The sequence below is a fragment of the Protopterus annectens genome, chromosome 4.part0 (genome assembly GCF_019279795.1).
Source record: "Protopterus annectens isolate FY-2018-M chromosome 4.part0, PAN1.0, whole genome shotgun sequence".
Lineage (NCBI taxonomy): Eukaryota > Metazoa > Chordata > Ceratodontiformes > Protopteridae > Protopterus > Protopterus annectens.
Window position 1 is genome coordinate 561,476,394 of NC_056733.1, and position 8,655 is coordinate 561,485,048.

Genomic DNA, 8,655 nt, shown 5'->3' on the forward strand with positions numbered 1-8,655 from the left:
GATATAGTTCATTTTGGAATAGTTCCTAATTATTTCAGGGTTTGCTGGGTTACTGAGTTTATTTTTATTTCAGAGGAGACAGCTTGGTGGTCTGATCTCACCAATGAGGACATGACATGGGGGACAGCTCTCTCTCTCATATTGGTGAGTACCAGATCCAGCATATTTGAACCTCTGGTGGGTGGCCACACTATCTGGTCAAGGGTATTTATGTTAATAAAGACTAGGAATTGTTATGCATGCGAGTATGAGGCATTGTATGTTTCCCAGTCTGTAGAGGGGTAGTTAAAGTGCCCCATGAATAGGGCTTTTGGTTTAATGTTGAGAGTCTCCAGTAGGTGTAGGTATGGGATATGGGATCATAGGGACAGACAGCATGACCTATAGCTTGTTAGCAGATAGCATATTTCCTTGGAGACAAAAATCTCACATACAGACAAGGTTGTCAAGAACACACACACTACATCCACCACTCATAGACCATATTATCCTGAGGTAGTAAAAAACAATCTCCCCAAACCTCAAAGGCCTCCTAAGCCTGCAAACAACAATGCCTATCCTCAGTAATCTCTAAACCATACATCAAAAGCAACATGAAAGCGAAAGACCACACTTAAGCTTACACCCAATAGACCCCTTAAAACAAAGCCATTAAGGCAAGCAAATAATTTACCCAGAACTTTTATCATGGGGGACTCCATTGTATGACACATAGATGCCCCACTTGCCAAACTGGACAAAGAGAAGAGTACATTGAGTTGCTTTTCTTGAGCCAGGATCCTCCAAGTTACATATGCAATCAGGTCACTGCATCACAGATACCAATATAATTCTATTATAGTCCATGTGGACGTAACTGACCTGCGACATACCTCTCTGAATTATATGAAGAGAGACATTATGGACCTCTCTGAATATGTGTCTCAGACTGGTATATGTCTTGCCAGTGGCGTAACTACATTAGAAGCTCCCTGAGGCAAACTTTTCCTAGGCGCCCCCCGGGAACCCAAGCCATTGAGATGACCGAAGCCAAAGAAATCACATATAGTCATGTTCGCTTGACCTATGACACTGGCATAAAACACTGAAATCTGGAGACGTCCTATTTCAGCAAAAAGTAAAAAAAAAACAATTATAAAACAGTACATTATACAGATAACAGAATGTGAATTGTACCTCCATTGTTCAATCCTACTCCTAGAATGACTTCTTGCGGGCTTTGTTATCAACAAAACTATCAATGATCCCCCTCCCTGGATTCTTTAAAATGTTATCAGCCTTGAAAGCAATTAGTTGAGTCAGCAGAATACAGGAAAAAACTCTGAGCTCAAGAGGGATTACATCCCACATAAATGACCTAGAAATAGCCTTTTGGCTTCAAGGTAGTGAAAGTAATTCTTTAGAGAGGATTTTAGGAATATTAATTTAACTAGTTAGTGTTGATCTGACAGAATATTATGGATTGCATAATCAAATTTATGCCTTTCTCTGTAAATACCTGATTTTTGTGATTACTTGAATCTAACCATCACTGATACATTTATTAAAATATTTTTATTTATATTATACTTACAAATATATTTATGTGTGAATTTTTTCAAATAAGTTAACCAAGGGTAACCACAATCAGAGTGTTTGTATATATGTATATATATATATATATATATATATATATATATATATATATATATCGTTGACAAGGTTAGCCTTATGAGACAGAGCCTATTTACAGAGGTGACCTAGGGAATAATTTTAAAGAACAGTTTTACATGCATACAAATAAGAATAAATAAAAATAAAGAAGTGACAGCAATGTGTTGTGAGCAACCACAAACATTATCTGACAAAAAAAAAAAAAAACAAGAAAAAGAAAAAAAAAACAGCAAAACATGTGATGTTTTATTTATAAATAACGTCCTGTATTATAATTAAGCAATAACCCATGCCTGGGTGTGGATAATGCTGGATTTACCCGTGGTTGGTGTGGTTTGGTCACGAGGGCGAAGCCCTTATGACCAAACCAAGACAACCGTGGGTAAATCCAGCCTTACCCACATCCAGAAGTGGATTATTGCTATTATACAATGACATTATTTAAGAAAAAAATACTTACTTTTCTTAAATAATGGAATTGTATAATGCCTCCGTGCTGCCCTTCCGCAGCTGTCCGATTCTGCGGCAGTTCTAATGTACTGCACATGCATATGCTTACACAGTACATCAGAGCTATGTATGGAAGCAACGGAGAAAGGAAGATCTCCGTTGCTTTTTAAAAGTGTCTCACTATGCTAAAAGAGTTTATCATAGTGAGATAGCTTTAAAAAAAGCAATGGAGATCTTCCTTTCTCCGTTGCTTTTTTTAAAGCTGTCTCGCTATGTTAAATCCGTTTAACATTGCGAAATTACAGCAACGGAGCTCTTTCGTTCTCCATTGCTGTCTAAAAAAAGGACTTACACTAATGGAAATAGTCCGGGCGACCGGACCTTTTTCCATTAGTATAAGTCTGATTTACAATAGGCACGCTGATTGTTTTGGAATATTGATGGGGAGTCATTGTATAATGTGCAATAACATAACACTAACATCATCCACTTTAATATGCAAATATGACTAATTAACTGAGCATATTTGTATATAATAAAATATTATCAAAATCACTTTATATACTTTACATCAATGCAGAAAAATAAATTAACATTGGTTACTTTTAAAAAGTTAAGAATAAACAGTAGGACTGGGCACTTAGAACCTTACAGTTCCAAGGTACTTGTTGACTGAAGGCTGGTTTCTGCCAAAGTCCTACCAAATGTCCTTCATTCAGGATAACTGCTACTGTGGATCCATCTATCCACAAATCCTTTTTCCCATTTTTGTACATGGGGTCAGGGTGTCAGTTCAACAGTGGCAATCATCTAGAGCCAAAGTTCTCAACGCTGGGTGGCCAGTCCATGTAAAAAGCCATAAACTTACTACCTAGGCAAACACTATGAGTTAGTGACATTTTAAATCATGAAAGTCAATATTTCTTTCTTTCTTTCTTTCTTTCTCCTAAATGACAACACATTAAAACTAAGTAACTGAACCTATTACGATTTCAGTACAAAACACTGTAAAATTAAACCTGATACCAAAACACAAATAAAAAGTCTACTTTTGGGGATGCAAGCCCCTCCATTATATGGGTTCTCTGCAGTAGTATCCCTTCCTCTGGCATACTTGCTCACTTTGCCAGTTGTTTTGGTATGAAAGTTTTATAGTCCTTTCCTTATAATGTTTTGGGGACCCCAGCTATTCTTAAATTCTTTCACCTTGCTCTATCTTCTTGGTCTGTTCCCAGCACATCCCACACCTGCATCTTTAGATATTCTACCTGTGGCATTGCTCAGCCTTGGCAATAAGTCACTTCTTTAGCCCCCAGAGTTCTACCATCTGCAGCCAGAACATCCAATCTATGCAACTGAAAGATATGTTTCCATCTGTGGTCGATTATTTCCATTCGGAACAAAGTTACATTGATTAAATCCACATATCTTTTGGCAATTGTAAACAGGTAATCATTTTTTTTTTTGGAGGAACAGATATAAGCAAAACTGACTAAAGGAACACATTATGGAAAACTGACTGCAAGCTATAGTAAAGCAGTTGTGGGACTTATCCCACAGTCTGCACTTGCACAGCACACGCCTCTAAGCTAGTTATACAGTCATTTAAGTGCATGCTAATGGAAATAGGCATATAAACTTCATCTGGCAATGTAAAGAATTACTAGTGGCTATACAGCCAAAGAGATAAAACTGATAGAAGGTCACACTAAGCAAGTTCATTCATAAGAGCAACACAATGGCTGTTTCATTTAAAGACATATACTGTCCCTGATGCATCAGTAACAACAACAAAAAGCTGCATTTTATTCACTTTTCTAACATACGTTCCATGGTGGAAAAAATGTATGTACCAGATGCTTATGCACACAGTAGGTTGTACACTAAATGGTGATATCTTGGAGAGCACTAAAATCGGAGCAGAACTTATGCAAATAAATAAAACAAAAAGCTTATTTCACTTTTATATAAATGGACTACAGAACAGAAAACATGTGATATGGTTTTACGGTTTGTTAGTTTTCGAACTGCTTGACCTCAAACAACTGACTTTGTGGCTTATGCTACTCATAAGGTTATGAGAGAGGCCAAACTGCTATTATAGCAATAAATTATTTATTTCACTTTGTTTCCACTATTAAACTAATACATGTTTTTACATACAGTACAAGTCTCTCCTAACAAGGTAATGACAACTATTCACCTGCTATGCCTCTAATTGTACTCTAATACCTAGACAGCCTGTAAAAGGTTTAAAGCAAATGTTTTTATTTTTTATTGTATAATTTTGTATATTCTTAACCTGTTATGTAGTAGTTAGCGGAGCTTTTCTCCTCGGGCCTCCACTGAAAATGGACATGTATCCAGTTGGACTAGCCCGGTTAACAAATGTAAAATAAATAAATAAATAAATATTCTCAATTGGCTGTACTCAGGAGTGACTAGGAACACAAGAGAAAATGGAGCATTTAAATGACTTACTGACAAAGCATGGAAACATAAGCTGTGGAAAGAAATTTTGATGTGTGTGCTGCAAGTGTGAAGCTTATAATTATATTTAACTACAACACCATTTCAATGTTTAACAGCTACGTCTGTCCATATCATTTGCCCCAAAGAGAGTGTGAACTCCCCAGGCCACACACACACACCTCTCTCACTCTAAGTCTGAAATCCGGATCCCACACACACACCTCTCACCTGATTCCTGTCTGTCCATCCGTCCATTTTTCAGTTCCCGGACCCGCTCGCAAGTTACGTGAGTTGAGTAGTCCTCGTTGACTTAACCGAACCGCAAATAGTCCTCAACCATCCATTTTGGTTCCCGCTCGCAAACTTGATGTGCTGCACTGCACGCGATGATGTCAGCACGCCCGCGGCCCACGACTACACTACTTAAAGATGAACGCACTAAACAAAAAAAAAAAAAAAAAAACTATTTTTTTTTAATTAAATGCCCGGCCCCTGCCCAAAGTGCCCCCTGCCGCTTGGTGCCCTGAGGCAATTGCCTCACTTCGCCTCTGGTAGTTACGCCACTGTGTCTTGCACTGAACAGCAATCTACCATCAACGAGGATGATGCCACAGTATGAAAAAAAATGGTTGACTTTAGCAATTGGCTTTAGTTTCTGGTGTCAGTCCAGGGGGATTCAATATCTGCCAGCCTGGGAGGACATGGTTAACAGACCAGGTTGCGCTGCCAAAGATAGCCTGCACCTGTCCACTCTGGGATTCTTGATTTTGGCTAAAATTCTATACACCTCCTTTGAGCCTTTTTTAAGCAATTCCAAAGTGATAAACCTACCAACATAGCATGTAAAACTCAAAGAAACCTAAAGGTGTTACTCTCAAAGCTAGGAACCTTAACAAGAAACTCCACATCCTAACAGCTGTCCTCACTCTGGAGAATATAGGCATCGCTGCCATTACTAAGATATGGTTTAAAGCCACAGAAAACACTCCAGCAGTACAAGGCTACAGTGTCTTCCACACATTTAGACCATCAGCCTCACAGACAGGGAGTAAGGTGAAGGTGTCTCGAGCTACATTAGCAACAAGTGTACCTCAAGATTGGTTAAACGGATGATACTCTGAAGCTCGTCCACATGCAAATCACCTTAGATGGAGTCCTTTACCATATCTTAGCAGGTTATAGGTCACAATCTATGTCTCAAGAATCCCATAACTCTTAAGTAGACTATTGAAGGCACTCTCTATCCAAACACTCTATTCATGGGAGACATTAATTACCCCACTGTAGACTGGGAAACATACACTGCCACCAACTTGCAAGCACATTTCCTGGACTTTATTACCTTGATCAGTTAGAGCACACTTCAACCAGAGGTTCAAACATACTAGACCTTGTTCTCAACAATATGAGAGAGCACTGCACCACTAACAGCCCTAACCCGTGTGTCACGTCCTCACAGGTGAGATTAGGTCATGAGCCTGTCTCATTCAAAGCAAAATAAGCTTGGAAAACTAAGCAAAACCTGTTAAAGTTAGAAACTATTCTAAAGTAAACTACATCCTATTAAGTAACAGTTTGTCAAAATTCAGTGCCCACCCAACCCAGAATTCACAACAGTTTATGCAGAATTATCCACAGACATACTGTACAAACATGTAAATGACTGCATAGAGGCAGCTGTACCTACCCAAAGTAAGCCCAAAATAAACCCCAAAAACAAAACAAACTGGTGGAATACTAATCTTTACAGGGCATGTAACAAAAGTAAAAAAGTCATGGCCCAAGTCAGAAAGTAACTTTCATAATGACATGAGCTCACTAATAAAACTAAACAAGAAACTAAGAGGACTAATTAAACTCAACAAGGCCAATTACAAGGTCAGTATAGCTTCCCAGGCTAAAGACAACCACAAGACCTTCTACAGCTGTGTATAAAATATCAAAAGTAACACACAACAGTGCACTGAACTAGTAGTAAATGGTACCACCTTTATTGAGCAGAGTGACATAGCAAATCTGCTTGCTGATAAATTCCTCCCATTCCACCCCCCGCTACACCTTGTGAAATCCCTACCAGCATAACGCCCCAACTGTCAGCAAGGAGCAGGTCACTAAGACTAAAACCACAGCCTCATGAGGCCTGAAAATATCCCAGATTGCCTTCTAAATACCCTGAAACATAACCTATCATGACCAGATTTGCTGTATCCAGGACTATTTGTAAGCTTTTGAGCCCCCCCCCCAAGCCTTTCTGTGTTGGAGGGATCCCTTATAGCTTATCAGTGGGAGTGGTAAGCACTAGATAGCCTATCTACCACAAGAGGAGTGGTTTCTGGCCCAGAAATTGTAGTTTATTGGCTGTTTGGGTAGTTTTTCCATCCTTTTCAACTTTCTGGTTTAAAAGCCTGCATTTGAACAGGTTTGCGCTTGTTTAAGCTCCATGGTTTCAGTTTTGACATCCTGCAGACTGGAAGAGCATCAGGAAGGAGAAAGAAATACTCTAAGTGCCTCCATTTTGATTTTTTCCTAATTTACTGCTTTCTGCACTTGTTTTTAGTCATTTTTTATTTAATTGCTTTTATATAAACTGTATTTACTTTAATATTGCTACACACTCAAGTGTGCTAGCTTGCTCTGCATTTGAATTATTTTTACTGCTGTTTTAGCTGCTTTTCTGTAAAAAAAAAAAAAAAAAAAAAAAAAAAAAAAGTTCTAAGCTTGTTTCCTACCTTTCCTATAACTAGTCTAGTCCAGATACAGATTTGCTGTATCCAGGACTGTTTGTATGCTTCTGAGCTCCCCAAGCCCTTCTGTGTTGGAGGGAAGCCTTCTAGCTTATCAGTGGGAGTGGTAAGCAATAGGTAGCCTATCTACCACAAGAGGAGTGATTTCAGGCCCAGAAATTGTAGTTTATTGACCATTTTTCCATCCCTTTCAACTTTCTGGTTTAAAAGCCTGTATTTGCAGGGGGTTGCATTGTTTAAGCTCTGTGCAGCGGTGACAAGCTGAGATAAACTATTACTGGTGCCAGAAAGTCTGCTCTTTAGTTTTTCCCTTAAATCTTGCTAGTTTTTCTCTCTCTCTCTTGCACTTCAGATAACTTAATCACTTTGCACTTCAAAAGGTTTTTGTAGCAATTTTTGTAGCACACTTAAATGCCATCAGCACTAGTCGTTCTTCATGGAAATAGCTCCAGTACTTAGTAGTTACGACCACCGCTCCTGGCATGATTAAAGGGCAGTTCCCTGTGCTTTCTCCTACTAACCTTGGCATTCTAAGGCAGTGTAGCAACTGCCTCATCTACACAGACAACCCTCTCCTCTTACCTCCCAACACTCAGACTAGTGAGAGATGCACTTATATCACCAAATTGGAAGCTATGCACTCTCCAGCCAAGATCGGACTAGCTGGCCAAGAGGAGAAGGTCAACACCTGCACCACACCACACCACATGGAACACAAAGTCCTCCAGAACACCCACCATCACAGCATAAAAACACAAACCACGCACCCACCTTCGCAGAGGCTCTCAATAGAAATTTACCCAAACAGCAGAGACCTCCAAGACAGAAATGCACTTGACCACCACAACACAGCACAAACCACAGGACAAGTAGCTCACCTCCACAGTGTGCTCCCTCAACCTAAGCCGCTAAGGTTAAATACCTTGCCCAATACACCAATCATAGGTGACTCAATAGTGAAGCACACAGATGTCCCACTCACTAGGTTGAATAAGGAGAAGGTAGCAGTCAGCTGTATATTAGGTGCCAGAATCTGACAAATAACACATGCACTCAGGTCACTCAACAACAAGTATGACTCTGTCATTGTCCATGTGGGTGTGAATGACCTAAGATGCACCTCTCTGGACTACATGAAAAGAGACATGGTGGAGCTCTCGGATTATGTGGCCCAGGCAAGTATGACCCTAGCTGTGAGCAGTATCCTACCATCACCCAGAATGATACAGCAGTACAAACAAAAAATGATTGCCTTCAACAATTGTCTAAGTTTCTGGTGTCATTCTAAGAGGATCCAGTATCTGTCTGCTTGGGATGACATGGTTGACAGATCTCA